Here is a 20,729-nt window from a genome sequence, read left to right on the forward strand (position 1 = left end):
TTCGTCTCAAAGAGGAGAGAGAGCTTAGAAGGCCTCTTTGGTGAGACCCCCAAAAGAAGACTCTCTCCCATACGAGAGGAGGAATCTAAAGAGCGAGAAAGTAATGACTCCCTAAGTTCCTCAAAAGATGTGGCTCCATGAAGATGGCGGTCTAAACGATCACCAACTCCTCCAAAGAGGAAACGGTTAACCCATAGTCCTTCTCCTTGTCACTCCACAAGGGAAGAGAGGAAACAAAGGAATAAAAGGGCCAGAAAGAGGTCACCCTCTTCTCCTTCTTCTTCACCTTCCTCCTCTACCGATGAAAGCTATGGCTGTTCTCCCAGAGAATACAAGAGGGGAGGACATTGCAAATCTTACCTTGCATGGCGAAGGTCACAAAAGTTAAAGAAGTTCAAAGAGGGAGGAAAGTGTATCTCTTTTCTCACCTATGATGGCACCTTTGGTGCTACCGACAAAGTATTAGCCTTCATCCAACAATTTGATGCGGCCTTTGGAGACGAGGGCTTCACGGAGTCCTCCAAGCTACACCATGTAGCTATGCACTTCCAAAAATTGGCTCATAAATGGTGGGCTAGCCTTCGTGGCAACGGTGAAGCCCCAAAGACATGGAAAACTCTACGAGTTTCCATCATGAAGCAATTCCTTGCAAGTGATGCAAAGGACAAAGTGCTTACCAAATGGTGAAGTTTAAAGCTTCTCTCTCATGAGTCTATCCACAAATATGTGGACAAGTTTTGGAATTTACATCTCAAGACTACTATCCTTCAAAAGATAGACTTTGCCGTGCAAAAGAAACAATTATGTGTGGGATTACCCAAAGAGATGGCCGAGTATGTCAACTCTCAACGGCCTCGTTCTATCACCAAGGTAATCCACCACACCATGTTTGCTTCACGTATCAATTTCCAACAAGGGGCTAGATGGAATGTCAAACCCATGGAAAATAAAGACAAAAGTGATGCCAAGGGGAAATCCAATGCCCAAAATTCTTCCCAAGGCCATTCCAACAACAACAAAAACAATCGGTCCAAGGAGAAGGGAGTTTACAAAGGTAAATATAAACTCTCTCCTAAAGAGCTAGAAGCTTTTTGTAAGGACTACAAATGTTTTAAGTGTGGGGAGCAAGGCCATGGTTATCGTCCTTGCCCCAAGAGAATTGCCCGCAATGAGACTCCTAGAGCCTCCATATTTGAAGCTCCAAAAAGAGGATGCTCATTGCAAAGGATTTCTCCTTTCCTATGCTTGGGGAAAGATGCAAGAGCATGATGTCTTTATTTTGTTTGACCCTAACCCTGGTTCAACTCACAACTTCATATCCACGGAGTTGACCACCAAGCTAGGCATTCAAGCCCACGAGTTGGGAGATGCACTGAAAGCCAATGGAGCTCTCAAGGGACAAGATGTCTCAGTTACTTCCTTAATTGGAAAATTAAGGCTTCATGTCCAAAGCTATGTGGACAAAAATGATTTCTTCATCTCCCCTCTCAAACATAAGAATGTTATCGTTGGGCACCATGGTTTAACCGCATGGCTTCCAACATGTATTTCCTTGAAAGGAGAATCTACTTCATCTACAGGAAAAAGAGCATGTACATAGATGCTAATGAGTTGGGGAACACCACATCCTTGCAATAAATGGAGTCAAGAGGAATTAGAGTTGTCTAATTTCCTAAATGGATCCCAAGATGTTTTGATTGATGACATCCCTAGTGAGATATCTCTAAAATGAGGGATGATGACCATGCAATTGCACTCCTGCCAGAAAACTTAGTGCCTAACAAGCCTCCTTATCAAGTTTCACAAGCTCAACAAGAGGAGATCATGAGGCAAGTGCATGAATTGGTGGAAAAGGGGATGGTGAGGTCTAGCTCCTCTCCATTTTGTTCACCATTTCTTTTAGTGCAAAAGAAAAACGACACATATCTCATGTGTATGGACTATAGAACACTAAATAAGATTACTATAAAAAATAGATTTCCCGTGCCGCGAGTAGAAGATCTATTTGATAATTTACAAGTTTTGGCCTGACAAATGCTCCAGACGCATTTAAACTCATGATGGACAAAAATCTTCAGGCCATTCAAATTCTCTTGAAGAGTACAAGCGACACCTCTAGGTAATCTTTCAAGTTGTGAGAGAGAATAAGCTTTTCATTAATAAAAAGAAAAGTGAATTTTTCCTACAAGAGATTCAATATTTAGGTCACATTATCTCTAAAGATTGCACTCGTATGGATGCAACAAAGTTAGAGATAATAAAAGGATGGCCTAATCCAAGGAATCTATAGGAGGTACGAAGCTTCATAGGTATATGTGCATACTATAGATGCTTCATTAAAAAAAAAAAAAATCTCGCTAATAGCAAGCCCATTACATGACTTAACAAATAAAGAATGTTAAGTATTCATGGACAGCAAAAGTGCAAGAAGCTTTTGAAGAAGCTTAAGGAGAATCTTATCTCTCAACAAGTGCTCACACTACTAGATCTCTCAAAGCCATTTGAGGTCCAATGTGATGCTTGTGGTAATTGCCTTGGAGCTATTTTGCTTCAAGAAGGGCATGCCATAGCATATGCGAGTCAAAGACTCAACTTTGATAAGTGAGTATTGGGCAAATACGAAAAAGATCTACTAGCTATTCTGTATGCCCTAAACACATGGAAACACTGTCTCTTGGGGACTCCATTCATCCTACGAATGGATCACAAAGCCTCAAGAAATTCATGACGCAAACCAAGCTCTCCGACAAACAAATGAGGTGGGAAAATTTTCTTTTGCAATTTAAATTTCATATCGCTCACATTGTTGGCAAGCACAATCAAGTGGTCAATGCACTTCCACAACAACCAAGGGTAAATGTGGTGTCTATAGCAACTCACAATGATTTATCTTTTATGATAGATGAGTATGCTACTGACCAAGACTTTAAGTATGTAATTACAGCCTTTGCAATAGGGAAGAAACAAGAACCATTCACATTGAAGGATGGTTATCTTCCAGACGGCAATAGGCTATGTGTTAATCGCCCATACAATACAAAAGTCATGTATGAATCCCATACTTCTCCTTATGCGGGGAAAAGAGGGATTCCATAGTCTACTCTTCGAGGAGTAGAAATGTATTTCTGTTGGTCTACCATGAAAAGTAAACATACAAGAGTACGTTTCAAAATGTGTGGTATACCAAAAGTTGAAATTTGATCGAGGGAAGCAACTTGGATTGTTTCTGTCGACAAGCTTAACAAGAAAACACACTCTATGCCTGTCAAAAATACTGTTAAGGCACAAATGGCAACCCTCTTTAGATCTCAAATTTTCAAGCATCATGGCTTTCCAACATCCATAGTGTCGGACAAAGATCCTAGAATGGCCATTAATTTCTAGAAGGGTCTCTTTGAGAATCTAGGAAGTAGATTAAATTTCTCTTTCGGCCTATCATTCACAAATGGATGACCAAAGTGAAATAACTATTCTAACGATTCTTGATCTACTAAAAGCCTATGTCATCGAAGTAGATCAATGTTCTCAATGATAGAAGTACATACCTTTTATAGAGTATGCTTACAATGATATTGTACATACTTCTATGGGGAAAGTACCTTTTGAGGTTAAAGAAGGAAGATCCAAAAGTCCCTTACTACTTAAAGTACATGGGAAGATCTTTGCTACTGATGAATATAGCTGAGACCTACAAGAATCTTTTCCAAAGATTAAAGGGGCTATGTCCATCTCACAAGAAAGGCAAAAAGGGTTGCTGCTCATAAGCACAGAAGAGTCTTAGCCTTTAAGGAAAATGATTGGGTCTTGCTAAAGTTCCTCAAGGCTCATTGACGCATACTACGGGCAAGAGTCCTACGGACCACCAAGAGTATGATGCTAAACTAGCAAAAAGATACTATGGTCCTTAAAATTCTTAAGCCAGTCAATGAGATGGCTTATCAATTGAAGTTGCCCAACCATTGTCTCATGCACAATGTTTTCCATGAGAACCTACATAAGCCTTACAAAGGAGCACCATCAAAAGAAGCAATAGTTGCAAATCCTCCAGAAATCGAAGATCAAGAAGAAGTACTACAATCTAAGTCCATCCTATGACATGAAGACAAGGTATTAAGAAACGGTAAGATTATCTCACGAGATCTTATTAAGTTAAAGAATTATCCTTTTTAAGATGCTAAATGGATGCAAGGAACCTAGCTTAAGGATAGTATGAACCTTGTCAATGCTTATAATGTTGCACTAGAGTAAGCATATGAAAATGCATTTTAAATGAAAAATGTTTTTGTCTTATAAGATTAGTTCTCTCTTTATTTTTCACAAATTTAAGTAGTATGCATACTAAGAATCATGTTTGGGATGATGACGTCTCTCAAACACCATGTAGAATTTGTCACTCTACTTGGAAGGATGAAATGGACTAAAGAGCAGACATGCTTGCGGTAGCTATGTCTCCCAAGCACCAAATGGATTATTCATCCATCTTGGAATGATGTCGTAGGGTAAAAAGGGATCCTCTACCCACTAATACAAATTGATTAATGACTGACTTTATCTCTTTTACCTCATAGTCAAGGATGACTATGATTTCAAGAGAGAGGTAATGTCATTAAATATCTAATATCTAACCAACCCAAATGATCTTTCATATTAAACTGATCATTTAATATGGGATAATAAACGGGAACAAGGGTTAGAATATAGACATGTGCTTACGGATCTATCTCAACACGGGGCCAATGGTAAAGGGGCCCAAATGAGAGATGGTCTATCAAAGAGCAAGGTTAACTAATGAAGCTTAAAAGACCTTAGGGTTAGCTTCATTAAAGACCTCCAATGGTTAGTGTTAAAATTCCTTTGACCTTAAGCAAGCTAGGGCTGGGAACCCGACCTAAACTTAAGCAAGCTAGGGTTGTGCATGAGGTGGGAACCCGACCTAAACTTAAGCAAGCTAGGACTGTGCTTGAGGTGGGGACCTGACTTAAACTTAAGCAAGCTAGGGTTGTGCTTGAGGTGGGAACTCCACCTAAGGTGCTTGTCATGCTTGATGACTAAGGTACTCGAGGTACCTGCCACATTTAATGAGGAAGTTGCTTGAGAAGCTTCCTATGCGTGGGGTGTAAGATGCTTTAGTCAAAAAGAGAACCTACACACTTAATGAGGAAGTTGCTTGAGAAACTTCCTATGCATAAAAATCTCAAAGTTAGGATAATTCTAAAAGAGCACATGGGACACATGTCAGACTCTCACTAAGCTTAACCACATGGTGTGCTTGAATGCTATTGGTTGGGCTAAAGAGGGGTCCAATGAGCTTCTACTTCCATCTAACAAATATCTAGATATTTTCAAGCTCTCTCTCTCTAAGGGGTAAGGAGGACACTTGTCAAAAGACTACCCATGTACTTGACTGCATGCTGCATGTGATTGGCTAGGGGGAGAGGGGTCCAATGAGCTTGCAACATGCAGAAAGCTCACCACTCGCCCAAAGCAAGGAGGGGGGGTGCTAGGGGGATATACTCCACACACACACACACTCATTTGGAAAGCCATTCTCACTTGGTGAAAGTTGAGGAACACCACCTCCTTCTCCAAGCTTGTGAGAGTGAAAGCCTACACCAACACTCTTGGCTATGGAATGAAAATCCAACCAAGAGTCATGCTTCAATGCTTAAGCTTGCCATCTTCTCCATATTCATTACTATGCTATTATGTATGCTAGCAAGAAGAGTAATGATAAGTGAGGAACTATTTCTTTCTCCTATGGAATGTTTCTTCTTCCTCTTCCCTATCCTCATTCCCCGCTAGCTCTCTCCACCTTCGAAGGTGTTTGAGGCCTTGGGACTGAGGCTTGGGATAGTTAATGCTTTCTTCAAGTTTATGTTATGCTTGTGATGCATGAAGCTTTCCATCTTCATTGCATCACCTAGGTTACAAGGAACACAAAGATTGTATTGTACCAAGTCTCTCTTGATGGGAGAAACTATAATACAAATGCCTATTGGAGGGGGGACCGACTCCATATGAATCCGGTCCTCAACTATTGTCATGTTCTCTAAACTCTCTCTTGCAAAAGTATTGTTCATGCCAAGTTAACTAAGTACCATGTTTATATTGCTACCATCAATTAAGTTCAACCGCTATGCTCACAAAGAATCTCTCAAAAGTGCTTCACCTAATTTCCTAATTCCGCTACTCTCAAAGTTCATAGGCAAATTCCATTACATCATTACACTCTTAAGCTATTGCTTTGTATGGAAATTAAATCTTTTTGAAAGAAGAAACAAATGTATCATATTGGCCTTCATTTAAAAATGTTAACAATACGATTTTTAGTTCAGTCTCTAGGGCGCTTGGAACATATGATGTAGGTCTTCCATCTATTTGGTTGAAAGACGCCAACATGAAGTAGCTATCAAATGAGCCCTCTAAAGAAAGAACACATGAAAGTTTTGAACATTTTCAATATTAGGTTCAAATTTTGAAACACCCTATTTCCATAATAGAGTATCTTTGACACAGAACACACCATATGATCAAAACTAGCACAAAATGAATCAATCTTTTGCACAAAAACACACACGATTTACATGCAAAAGTACATGTGCACTATTCTAGTCAGTAAACTACACATGCATTCATAGTGCGAGTATGTATATCTCCATCTTTGATCGAACAATAGAGAGGCAATATGCAACAATCAAATGGTTCCATTGTGCTGCTATACATCTGCCGATGGCATGACCGCTCGTCTAATAGTGCTCCTCCAAATTAGCTAGTTATAGTAAAGATCAATAGCTAGGTAGTCCTATTCCTCAACCATCACATCACTTGCACGTAGCGGGTCGTCCTCAGGACTAAAGAACATAGGATCTTCAATGAAAGATGCTGTCATGGGATCCACAATGAGGAGCTACGTGCATGAAATGCAAGGTAGGTTCGACCGTCTGATTTTAAACGAACATGTCCAAGTTTACCTTTTTGGTCCTAGTTTACTTTTCATTCCACGAGATTACTTCATAGGATTTATTTTGGGCCTTGTGGACAACGAAATGCACGCGCCTATGCGGTTAGCTCATCCTATCGCCATAGCCAAGGTTGTGGGTTTGAATCGCGAAGGGGCGTTGTCTTAGCTTTTTTGCTAAACGTCGATCATCCTTGAGTGACCCGCAAGTTACAACGATGCCTTGAATGCTTGGTATTCACTCCAGCTTCCCCTTTGTACACGAGCCATGCTCTAGTCCGCCGACTCGGAACCATTGTTGCCAGTGCAAAAATACTGGCTGATATCGAGTGACCCCTCGCTCTCTTTCTTTCTTGCCAGCAGGTCGCCAATAGCCCGAAACTCTACCTCTCCCCCCCCCCAACACACACACACACACAATATTACATTGATTTGTGCTTGACTTTTGATGAGGACTCCATCTCTGAGCTTGCCCACATCGTGCCTTGCTGCTGCCTTCGGCTCTGCAAGGCCAACACTTGTTGCCAACCTGCCACCAACTACAATCAACTCCAACTATTGTGGACAACCAAGTCAGTAAGTCTCCATCAATGTTATAAATATGCAAAGCCGATAAGAACCAGGTGGTGTGAAAGAAGGTATACCCTCCTTGCTCTTGATAGAGAAGTCTCCAGGGGCAATGAGATAGCTTGTTCTCACACACAAATCACCTTCCTCTGCGTGCACGTGCATACCCAAATAGTAGGCTTGGATAGTGATGCTGCCGCCCTCAATAGTCTCCTTTGCAATAAAAGGGATCTCAAAAGCGCTTCACTTCCTCTAACAACTGGATCGGGGTTGATTGTTATGCCCTTCATAAGCACTTTGTAGTCGTCGGTGGAACTGCATAAACTCCAGGTGCTTGTTGCATCTACAGCCAACAGAAGTAGGACAAGATCGAGCACGAACTCCAAAATACTCATTGGATTGCTCGACATTAACCAATATTTGGTTTGCTTGACTTATCTCCTCTCTCTCTCTCTCTCTCTCTCTCTCTCTCCTTGTGATGTGCACACATAGATGTTGATATTGATTCCTATCTCCCCTCAATCAATGCTCCACTTAGAAAAAACTTGAGCGCCCCCATAACTTTCACTCATGGGCGGCTACAAACCTAAGCTAGTTTTGTAGACTACAAGCAGAGCTGCACTGACTATAAGCAGGTCCTTGAACTCAGACGGAGTGGATTGCTAGATGGTGGAGAGCATGAGTTGCAGAGAGGCTACAACTGAAGGAGCGCGTGAGCTCTTCCGCCCCCCCTCCCCCCTCCTCTGTGTGTGTGTGTATGTGTGTGTGTAGTGTCCTAGAGGCTACAAGTGAAGGAGAGAGTGACCTCTTTTCCCCTCCCACCCTGTGTGTGTGTGTGGGCGCGCACGCACGCGTGCGCAATGTCCCATCGCGCAACAAATCAAAGATAGTGCTACACAACACCCAATCTAAGCAATGGAGGGATGAGTGGGTGCAGTAGGGCAACACAAGTGTTGCTACATTTGATGGGAAGGATGAGGCTTGAACCTTGGGGCAACGTGGAAAGCGTTTCCTCTCTAGGTTGCTGCAGAGGTTATGCATTCAACGAGTGGCGGTAGACACCATCTTTATACACACACACACACACACACACACACATATGATCTAGGAGCCTCCTTTCCACGATTCGACATATGCGAATATATTTGGTTGCCTTGCAATGAGTATCTTCTATCAATCAAAAAATTGTGCATTTTTAAAAAAATAAGGAAACATCACTAAGGCCTCACCCCTTTGGGACAAGCCAAAAAATAGTATATCCAAATTTGCGCTCACTTCAATTCAATAGAGCAGCCACATCATGGAGGTGAAGTTATGTGTGGAATCTCAGGCAATGCTCAAGTTTTTCAATTTGAGAAATTGGGTGGTGGTGGGACTTTCTATTTTTTTAAATAGCAAGCCCGAAAAAAATAACCGCCCCCGAAATCCCCCCCCTTCTGTGTGTGTGTGTGTGTGTGTGTGTGTGTGCGGCGCGCATTGGACTGCAGTGGAAGGGAGCTGCCCTTCTGTGTCCTATGTCGAAATCTCTCTCTCTCAACGTCGTAGGAGGAGGTTTGGAGGAGCCCCCCTCTCTCTCTCTCTCTCACACACACACACACACACACAGTGTCGCAGGAGGGGGTTCGCAGTAGCTTCTCTCTCTCTCTCTCTCTCTCTCTCTCTCTCTCTCTCTCTCTCTCTCGCGCGCGCGCGCGTGTATGGGTGTGTACACGGGCACGCGGTCTGTAGGTTTCGTTGATGGCCATGGCCGACCCGCTGTCTGCAGCTGTGGTCGCACGCCGACAGCCCAGCGAAATGCCACGTCAGTGGCATATTGCTGAAGGCTAATACTACTAACCTCTAATATTACTAACTCTTCGTCTCTGGAAAATATATATTAAATCGTGAATCTGCCATTAGCCAATACAGACGAATATTAGAGGTTAACGAAGAGTTAGTAATACACATGCAGCTAACGAAGCACTCTAGCTCCTATTTTTTAAAGTCCACCTTTGATCCCTTTACTGCGATGGATAGTGTCCGAGGCCACCGGGACGAAATGCAGGTGCACTCGAGTCTGTCAACAACCCACCTCTTGGCGTCGCCATGGCCAGGGAGTTTACGCCGCCGAGAGGTTACGGTCTCTATCTACCCTTCTCCTCTCACCTCCTTGCACGCTTTTTCTCCGCATCTCTCTCTCTTCACCCTCAAATTCCAAAGTGACCATCACATCAGTAGGCTCCTTCCGAACATCTTCTCTGCTTCATACAGCGGCTCGGAGACCTCTGCACGTGAGCAGGTATCCCTCCACCGGTTTTAAGTGCCTTAGCTTTTTAAAATGACAACATGGCCAGTCTAGCTTGGTAGAATGGATGACATGATTAGTGAGGATTACACAACGGTTGTCTACTAAGTGTGAACATGAGAGGGCTAAGGTTTTATATAACATCAATCCTGTGCCCAAGGCAGAGGAATCGAGAAAACTGTCTTCCACCTATGTTGTCATCAAGACTAAGCTTGCCACATTTGAAGGTAACGATGCTTATAATCAAAGATATAGGTATGGCCAAAGTCGGCCGAAGGTACACGAGGATGATGCAGAACATATTATCATTTAAGGTATACGTCACATGCATTCTTTACCTACCTTATAGCTAAGTTAAGTTAGAAATCCTAGGGGTTCTTAGTTGGGCACCTGCACGTCCTTGACAGTTAGGTACTAACCATGCTTAATTTTTTTTACATATGATGGTTGTGTTGGCAATAGATGGGTGTTGTTAGATGTTTGTCAATCTAGAGTCATGTAGGCTGTAGCTTGTTGCACGCAGGTTTCATCTATCCGATATCAAGCCAATAAAGTTAACAGAACAAGACACATGACGTGATGTGCTTTATCATTTGCAGAGTATCAAAAAACTCAGGCCATTGAAGTTTAAAGTAGTTACGCCAGTCATTATGGGCTCCATAGTTATGGGAAACTGTAGCAAGAACAGAAACTGAGCGAAAACAGCAAGAATTTGGAATGTAGTGGAGTTCCATTAATTGTAGGGAATGAGGACAAGAAGAGGAACAGGAACAGAAATGGGAAACGAGACAAAAAACGGACTATGAGTATGGTGCAAGAGAAAAGAGGCTGCAGGATTGGGGTGATTAAAGTTTTAGAGTGCTTCTTGCCTTACTTGTGCAGTATCCTTGGCACGATTAGATGGCTCCTACTGCTCCTATCTCTCTTGCATTTTGTAGCCTTTGACGGTGTTGAGTGCATCTTGAAACCTCGTTTCTTGTACACATCGTACATATGCGCACATGTCTGAGCGAGGGAATGATGTTATATATTGGTGGGGAGGTTCATGACAAGGTATGGGCCTTGCCCTTCCCCAACTCGTTTACAACGCATTGTAGACCTTAACCATAGGGTCTATTACATGCAAGGGAAGTCGATAGACTTCACCAGCTAAAAAGCTAGTTTTAGCACTATTTACTTACGTTCTATGAGCGAGTTTTCAACACAAGCAGGTAGGGGGGGTGCTTAATCTCAAAGGATTGGAACAAACACTTCCATTGGAAGCTCCGACGCTAGAGCTGGGTTTCCCTCCCCCCCCCGCGCCGCCCCCCCTGCCCATAGATTGGAGGCCCCCCTTCTTGCTCGATTGTGGGTATAGAGAATAAGTACCACCATAAAGAATCCGAGGCACCTGGTGGCACATCCGCCCACTTCGGAATCCGATCGATGCCCGGTCTGGCACGTTGGATACCTCTAACCTAGAACTACATGGTCGTCATGCCAGATGCCGATCATAGTGCAATAACATTGGTCAAAACGCATATACAAACCATTTATTCAAGAGGGTTTCAAAACTGGAAAACCTAATCTAATGGATTTTTCCGGACATGCAGCACCTGCGAACAGGCTCACAAAATTGCCGGTACCAATCCTCCTAGGATAATCCTCCTAGGATTGTAGACATCCCTATCTAGAGAGAAGGGAAAACTGGCTTTGGAAGTCGATAAAGTATGTCCTCGTGACACAGAGCCATGTGCACGTGACATTTTATGAAAAACAAGACTCATTGTATATAGACTATGTACATCACTCTTGTTTTTGTGAAACAGGACATGCCTCATGTATCTGTGTCGCTTTGTAATCAGATTTCTGTAAATAATGGTTTTATAATATCAATTGTCACTGCCTTGGAAATGTATAGGATACAAAGTCTTTTGATGTTGACTTTTATCAATGTGTACCATCTGCTTGGTTTGATTTGTTAGTACTTGGTACTTGTGTCACTGAATTTCGTAAAAATGTTTCATGTTCTTCTGTTGAATTTCCGGATTCCGACGAATCCAACCTAAACCGAGAAATCATGACTGATTTCAATGATGTTTTTCCTGATGATCTACCTCCTGGCTTACCGCCTTCGAGAGGAGTAGATCATGCCATTGAGGTGGTGGCTGATAGTCAGCCCTTCTCAAGCAACCCTATCGGTTTAGAAAAACGAGGAGGATGAGATTCAGCGCTAGCTGAAAGATTATCTCGACAGGGGTTTTGTTCGGCCAAGTAAATCCTGTGGGGAGCGCCAGCGTTACTTTCTCGAAAGAAGGATAACACCATGCGGTTTTGCGTGGATTACAAGGGGTTGAATAAGCTCACTATCAAGAATAAGTATCCGCGTATGGACGATCTGATAGATCGGCTCCATGGGGTGTTGTATTTTACAAAGATAGATTTGCGATCAGGCTATCATTATATACGGATCAAATTGGAAGATGTTCCCAAGACAGGTTTCCATATGCATTATGATCACTATGAATTTTTCGTCTTGCCTTTTGGTTTGACCAATGCTCCAGCTACGTTTTAGCATATGATGAATGATCTGCTGAGACCGTTTCTAGGCAACTTCGTTGTTGTATTTCTCGATGACATCTTGATTTACAGTCGAAGTTTGTCTGAGCATTTGGCGCATATACGCGTTGTTCTCAAGGTATTGAGAACTGAGAAGCTTTATGCTAAGGCTTCTAAGTGTAAATTCTTCAAGAAAGAGCTTTTGTATTTGGCTCATGTTATTACTCGTGATGGAATTTGCGTCAACTCTGAAAAATTGTATAAAGTGCGAAATTGGCCCATTTTGAATGTGCGCCAAATAAAGTCCTTTTTAGGCTTTATAGGATTCTTTCGCAAATTTATCAAGGATTACTCCAAAGTTATTGCTCCGCTTACGCAACTTCTAAAAGGAGGGGTGAAAGGGCCGAGAATTGTACGGATTTTGGGGTTGCCATGTGGCAAGGCTATATGGATTTCCGCAAATTACGCTGGCCGTTTTTGCCAGTTTCCAGCGCCAGCTTTTGGGAGCAGGTGCTTTTCGGTTTAGTGCTTCTGAGAGAACTGCTTTTCGCGCTCTGCTTTTAGGCAACCCTTGTACTGTTTATAAGAAACCCAAGGACTCACTTTGCAGGGCATGTGGATGTAGAGTCTGAGAGCAAAGGACACCCTCGGGAGTTGTTCTTTGGTGTGAGCAATAATAAATAAATACCGAAAGGGGCGCCAGTCTTTGGGGCCATTTCATCTGGGCGCGGAACTCAATCGTGTCGTGTCGACTCTCTCTCTCTCTCTCTCTCAAAGTTCAGTGATTTTGCAGTTTCTGTTCGTGTGTTGCCATTGATTTCTCGCTTGGAGTGTCCAAGCTTGTAACACAATTGTCAAAAGTAGACACTTACTTCACAGTGAACACAGTGTTTCAATCATTCAATCTAGCCATCTCATTTTGTCGAGAACTGTTGATGCTTCTAGATCACTGTGCAGCCATCTCATCCTTCCGGAACTCTTGATGCACTTATAACAGTATCTAGTCATCTCATTCAGATAGCCATCTTGATGCACTAGAATCTCATTCAATCCACATTCAGTTCTCATTCACTTAGCCATCACATCCAAATATCGTTGATCTCTAACAGATGTCTAGATGTACTAAGTTCAAATCATTCATCAAACAAAATGCTGCAAAAATTTCATCTTTCTCTACATGTCTTTAACAATACACACATGAATGAGCATATGTTTTCAATTCAATTAAGGAAATTTCCAATTTGGTGCACATTTGTTCATAAAATCATTCTGCAAAATATTGTCAGCCTGTTAGTATTCAAAAGTCTCAACTAGAAATTAGTGACTTTATTCAATCTAGGCAATCTGTGACAGTGGCTCCCCTCTTGTGCAGTCCGTGCGGCACCAGATTTATCTTGTTGATTCATCGATAACTTTTGGCATAGACACTGCTTCAAGGTATAGCTCTCTGTGAAGAGAATTTACAAGGTTCTCCTCCTCCATCCACTTTGTATCGAGGGTCAAAACTTACCCTTGACCAAATTATCTGGTGGACCTAACTTACCTTTCTATTCTTTTCTTGGGCCCTGTGACCTGTTGGTAGCCCTATTGGCCTCTCTGTTTTTGGCACCTCAATCTGGATCTGTGGAATTCTCTGATCTACCAACTGATTCCCTTTACTTTCTTTCCTTGTGCTCTGGGACCTGTGGACGGCCTCACTGGCCTTGTCCGCTGGCACGTCAATCTCAATCGTTGGAACCCTGAGACGCACTATCATTTGGTCTACTTTCTTCTTCGGAATCCTCTGATGAACTTGCTTCTGGTTCCCTTAGTTCATCGGAACCCTCGGATGCGCTATCATCTGATCCTCTTACGGCTCCGGAATCTTGTGATGCGCTGGCATCCAATTCCCCTGATTCATTCTCTGCACTTGAAGACTCTTACCCTATTGAGGTGGATACTGTCCTGTTTGTAGGATAAGTCAATGAGCCGGCATGCATTCCGAATCCTTGCTTAGCATGTCTCATAAGTCTCTAGAGTTAGACTTCCTCTTGGCATACCTTTGCCCTGAGGATCACAAGATCTAGCACTGCCGCTCTAGGTGCATGGGTAAAGATTGCACGAGGGTGTGGAAGGGCGATTGCATGCCTGCCTGACTGCCCCTCCTGCTGCACACATCCCCGTCCTCTGCTCAAGGCTGGCTGCCCAAAAACGCTAACATGGGAGGCTGCCCAAAAATGCTAGGCTGCCCTCATCACATGCTCGATGTTTTCCGGCCACCACCAAGCAAAAACGCTCGGCTGATCCACAACAAATATGCTGGGCTGAACCTTAGCAAAACACTGGGCTGATCACAAGCCCTCCTTCCTAGTGGCTGCCCCCTTGCTGAGGCTGGTTTGAATGCATACAAGGTGACGATCCCCCCCCCCCCCCCCCCCCCCCCCCCCCCCTCCACACACACACACACAACCAATATAGGAGAAACTCAAGACTGTACGACCCAGCCCACATCCCCCACGACCTGTAATAAATCCTATAAATGGGGAAAAAAGGAAGAGGAAGAGGCTACTGGCCACTAGGGCCCTGAGAAGTCACTAGACTGCAAGGGGGAAAATGTACCGTGTGGCACAAGGAGCCAACATGGCTATGGAATTGAGCCAAAACCCGAGCTAGAGATGGCTAGACATTACCCGACATGAGAGAACAATCTCACATTGGCCGAGCACAGCCACAAAACAACCCTCACTCCCTAACACTCGTATGTGGGACAAGCAGGCACCGATTGGACGAATTCAGAGAGATGCGTGAACTCTAACACCCCCTCTGAGCTCCTGGAAAGGAAGTTGGATCAGGAAGCTGGAATGAGCAATCTGCAACTATAAAGAGAGGATTATGTGGATGAGGATATCTACTACAGAACTCTGAGATCAAACAATACAAGGCGCCGTAGTATCATCCAAGCGCTACCTTGGAAAGACGTATTGGAAGTAAAATGTTGTCCGCCGCTGAAAGTCAATCTAGCTCTATCAAGAATCTCCTCAACTTAATCAACTCACAACGCGCACAACCAGCATCTGCAGAAAATATTGCTTTTGACTGCTACAAGAGAAAGCATTATAATTGAGAGTAAAGGCATAAACTATTGGTATCCGGATCATTTTCCAACTCTCAAGTGCTCCACCCTCGAGGAAAGAGTCGAAAACTTGCACCTCTAGTCACATACCACATGCCAATATCTTCAAGCTGCTATGGGAAGTCCAAAGAATGGGACAACCAAGGCTACTGAGATATCAACTGTCCGATGACGAAGAACTAAAGGAGTGCACCGACCACCATATAGAATGATGAACTGGAAACTGTATTTCAAGGAACTCCATCAGAACTGAGAGTGAGATTGCAATTGATCTTCATCTGTCTGGAACGCATCCCGAGAGAATATCACCCCACTCTCAAAGTGAATCATGAACAAACATCCAACAGAAAGGAACACACATCAATATTGAGACTGTAGCTAATACTGCAAGATCAAGAGACCTTGCACTCAAGCTTTGCAAGAGAAGAACAAGGTGCTATAGAAAGTCACCAAATAGACTGTCGATCCTGTTCGGATGTCACAAAGTGCTGACGTGTCAAATCCCTGAAGAATGGAGCCAACTTGCAGATGCCGGTCGAGGGGCCTAAACCCTAAGAAGAACAAGCAACAGAAGAAGAAGTCCTACCAACTTATGGGACCCCGTCCGATGGGGCCCAAGTTCGGACGGGGCCCAAGTGACATAAAGGATTAAAATAAAGCAAGACTTGCACACATGCGTAGCAACTAATGACGTGGCAGTTTTCGGGGTTTCCGCTGACAGTGCTGACATGGCAGATTTTTGCAAAACGCATTGACAATGCTGACGTGTTAGTTGTACTGAATTCCGTGATTTACGTTGGCAGCTTTTTGGCATTGCTCTTGGACCAGAAGCTTTTGAGTTTGAAGGCTTTTCATGTAAACTGCTTTTCATAGGCCAAGGGCCTTAAATATGTGCTAAGGGCTCATTCTCTAGCATGCTTCCAGGAATAGGTGCAGAGTCTGGAGTATTGGCTTGTACTGTGTTGATGCAATATAAAGAAATACCGAAAGGGGCCCCAAGGTTTGGGGCCAATACTCTCTGGGGTGGAATTCCGCCACTCCGTGTCGCGTGTTGTCACCAGCGTGTGACTACTATCTATCCTTTTTGTTGATTTCTTTCTTATTATTTATTTACTTTCACTTTTTGGAAACACCCCTCGGGAAATCTAACTGCCCTGCATTGCATAGCTAGTGTGGAACTATCCAAAGGGAGTCCAGGCCTGAGGGCAAGAGAGCACTAGGGTTGGACAAGGACTATGGTTAGCCAAGTGGGGTCATTGACTAGCCAAAGTGGAATCCTTTGCTACAGAGGCTATACTTCAGTTTTGGGTGTGGCTGCAGTGTACAAAGGGGGTCAGATGACCTAGAAAGATACAATGGCAATATCTCCTAAAATTTAGGGAACTGCTATTTTGGGACCCGAAAATGTGTTTGCGTCATTAGCTCCGGAATGACAAGAGGAACATTTTATTGCTCTGCTGTCAAGTCAACTGACGCACCAGTTGAGATATTTTTAGCCTAGTTGGCCAAAATCAGAAACTGGGCGAGGTGTCACTCTGTGAGCCTTCTGCTACTTCTGGCCAGAGGAGGGGGCGCCTAAAATGAGAGAGGGGGCTGATTTTCAGTTTTGTCACAGGTTAAGAGCTATGGAGTGCTTGCTTTCCCTCTTATGCACAGTGCGGTGCCATGAGTGATGCCCTGCACGCTACGCACTGCCCTCTTACTCCCCTTTGGCAGTATGTTATGCCCCACTAGTGGGCTCTTTATTTGACCAATGTACAATTGTGTGGGTTCATGCGCGATTGCCGAGGCAAGAGCCTCTTGCACAGGTACTGGATTAGCTAGCGGCTAATCCCCCGCAGGTACAGGTGATTCGGAGAGGTTTCACGCTCGAAATCTCGTCCGATTCAAAGGGCAAGTAGCCCTACAGGTGCGGGAGCTCGAGGACTTGCTACGGATGCGACCGGCACGCGAAGCGGAGCCCGAAACAGTAAATTACAGCCTGCTGTGTATTTTTGCAGGTTTAGGGTTTTGGCCCTAAACGGACCCTAATACCCCCAGGAGGTTCGGGGATGCAAGGGGACCACTGTACAGGCGATTTGGCGCATTTTCAGGGCTGAAAACAGAGAATTCAGCGTGCTGCAGATTCTCGCCAGGTTTTGCAAAGTGCCCGTATGCGTCGGGAAAATCATTCAATGCGTGGGAATAAAGAACGTGAAGGGTTCTAGTACAGTTATGCTGCCGAAATCAGGCCAGAACAGTCAAAATTCAGCCAAGGTTGTGCGGGGCAGCTTGGAAAGAACCACAGCGTTTATTCCCTCTTTTAAACAATAAAGAAATACCGAACGGGGCGCCTAAGTTAGGGGCCAATCTGGTGTCGGTCTTCTCATACAGGTGCATTCTAGCATCTGTATCCCATTCCCCTCTCTTGTGTCACTATAGCGCAGGTATAATAGATGACTAATAATGGGTGAAAGCTAAATCAAGGTTTGAAGTAAAGTCTACCGCCCTTTTTGGATTGAACAGGCCGGTTACATGGTTCCATCGACGGGATTAAATCACTTTTTCCCATAGAAGTGAGCCTTGGTCAGTTTTGGGCTTGAAGACACAGGGGATCATAGACCAGACACAGGGAATTGCAATTATGGCTGACAGACCAGATGATGTGACTGAAGAGGTTTCCTCTTCACAGGGTCAACAGACACATGAAGTGGGTGAGTCTTCAAGACCACCACAGACGGAAGATGATATATTTAGGACCCAGTTGGCTACTGTTGTGGCTATGTTCACACAAGTAATGCAGAACCCGAGGTTTTTAGCCTTTTTGCAACCTCTTGTTCCGTCTCAGCAAGTTGGGTCACTGGATCATATTCAAAAGCCTGTTAAGGCTCGAGCACAGGTGATTCATACTGCACAGTCAATGGAAACACCTGTACACTTGACGGAGAACATGCAGTCTCCACAACCTGTGCCTAAGGTGCAATAACAGGTGGCTGAGATGCCAGTCTTTCAAGCTGTACCAGTTCAGCCCGCCACCTTTCAGCAGCCTATAGCTGGTTCTAATGGGCAGGGAAGCAACCTACAGGCTATGCAACAAGTCTTCCCACCACCTTCAGTACACCCTGGCTATTTTGGAGGTGGATCGGTATTCCAGAGCATGGCTGGTCATGCACTTGGAAATCAGTTTTACACGCCAGGAACAGTGTTTGGGGGTGCTCAAACGATGATGCCTAACCCCATGTACAGTGTCATGGGTATGCAACCAGGGTTTCAAAGCACTCAGGGCCAATTTGGGATGCCACAGACAAATTTTGGTATGGCTGGAATTACAAATCAGTAGCCAAATATGGCATTTCCAGGTCAAGTTAATAGCGGCCAAGGAACACAGATGAACCCTAATAGTGTTCCCATGTTTTAGTCACTTCCATATGACAATTTAACGCCGCTGGAGAGGCCAACTCCGTACAAAGAAGGTGGCAAAGGTGTGTCTTTCACGACCTTTACAGGGTTTGATGACAGGAAGAAGGCTCTCTCATTCCTCCAGCAGTTTGATAAGGCCTATGCAGGGGGAAACTTTATAGAGGCTTCAAAGGTCCGCAAGGCAGCCACTTTCTTGACAGGGAATGCGGGACAATGGTGGACAACTTTATTGCTTCAAGGGCAAGCTCCGTCCACATGGATTTACTTCAAGCAGATTTTTGCAGCAACATGGTTATCTGATGACTTTGAAGCAGATGTCATGACAGAATGGCACCAGCTTAATGCTGCCACTTGCAGAAATCTGGATGATTACAATCGGAAGTTTTGGAAAGCTCTACCTCTAGTAACTTCCTATAGGTTTGTGCCATTGACAGAACAGATTGAAAAATACTGTTGTGGCCTACCTAAAGGATTGAGAAAGTACTGTACGAAGACAAAAGTCACTACTTTGACGCAGCTCATCGAGGTAGCAAACACTGGCAATGGTTTGCTCAAGGGAGAAGATTGTGAATTTAACACTGGCATCAAGGCAGGATCAGGCAAGAAAAATTCAGTAAAGAAGCACGTTCCCAATGAGGCTCCTAAAGGGAGTCAGGAATCAGCCAACACAGGGAAAGATAAAGCTACGGCTGAATCAGAAAAGGGACCAGCAAAGAAATGGAAAAGACGTTTTCCTCGCAAGTCAAAAGAGCAAAAGAAGGTCCTAAGGACAGAGAACAAATGCTTTATATGTGAGCAGCCTGGCCACATTGCTTACAATTGTCCTACAAAGAAAAGGCCAGCTGATTCTGATGACAAGGAAGACAAGAAAGAAAAGAAGCCCATGGGGTCTAGTGCCAGATATGGTGGGCGACAAGCCAAATTCAGATGCAAGTGAGCTTTGCAAAGCATGGGGAAAGGTCAGGGATCAAACAATGCTTATCTTCTTTGATCCAGGTGCCAAAGCCAACTTTATTTCCCCAGAATTGGCTTCAAAGTTGGGAATCAGACCTGAAGAGATGGGGTATACAGCAGAGGCAGGTTTGGCATGTCCTGGCCATACAGAGGCTGTGACACCCATCATTGGAAAATTGCGCCTACATATCCAGTCCTATGTAGATGTTGAAGAATTTTACATCATGCCACTGGACGGATGTGATGTGTTGTTAGGTATTCCTTGGTTATTTCGTGTACAGGGAATCATGGATGCCTACAACAAAAAGATCACTGTACAGAGCAGGGGAAAGACTCACATTCTGGATGTAAAGCTTAAAGGGGAGTCTATTCCCACTGTATCAGCTTCTGCTATTACCTCTGTAATGAAAAAGCATCTTTCTGCGTACTTGGTTTTTGCACGTGAAGTGTCAGATTGTGATGAATCAAATTTATCTGTGCTAGATAAAGAAAGGTCAATGTTTTTACAACAGTATAGTGACTGTTTTTCTGATTCATTACCGTCTCAATTACCGCCAGAGAGACCCGAGGACCATGTGATAGATTTGGTGCCAGGCAGTAGCCCACCAAATAAGCCTCCGTACAGGGTTAGTGCGGCTCAGCAGAAAGAGATAATGGGCCAAGTATAGGAGCTGTTAGAAAAGGGGCTGATTCAGCCCAGTTCATCTCCATTCTGTTCTCCAGTGTTGTTGGTGCAGAAAAAGGATGGCTCATGGTGTATGTGCATCGACTACCGTGCACTGAACAAGAATACCATCAAGAATAGGTTCCCTATACCTAGAATTGATGATATTATGGACAAATTAGGAGCAGCTATGTTTAGCAGGATAGATCTAAAGAGTGGGTGCCATCAGATCCGCATTAGATCAGAGGATGTG

General features: G+C 43.9%; 1 long non-coding RNA gene across 1 annotated transcript in view; it reads left to right on the top strand.

Moving 5' to 3' along the window:
• Positions 1-9,495: 9,495 nt before the first annotated feature.
• Positions 9,496-20,729, top strand: part of LOC147418423 (uncharacterized) — a 73,541-nt gene continuing 62,307 nt past the window's right edge. The window contains exon 1 of the long non-coding RNA XR_015187297.1: positions 9,496-9,644. This is a non-coding gene — a long non-coding RNA (uncharacterized LOC147418423). The remainder of the gene's footprint in view (positions 9,645-20,729) is intronic.

Source organism: Adiantum capillus-veneris, chromosome 30, assembly GCF_014529385.1.
Source record: "Adiantum capillus-veneris isolate H3 chromosome 30, ASM1452938v2, whole genome shotgun sequence".
Taxonomy (NCBI): domain Eukaryota; kingdom Viridiplantae; phylum Streptophyta; class Polypodiopsida; order Polypodiales; family Pteridaceae; genus Adiantum; species Adiantum capillus-veneris.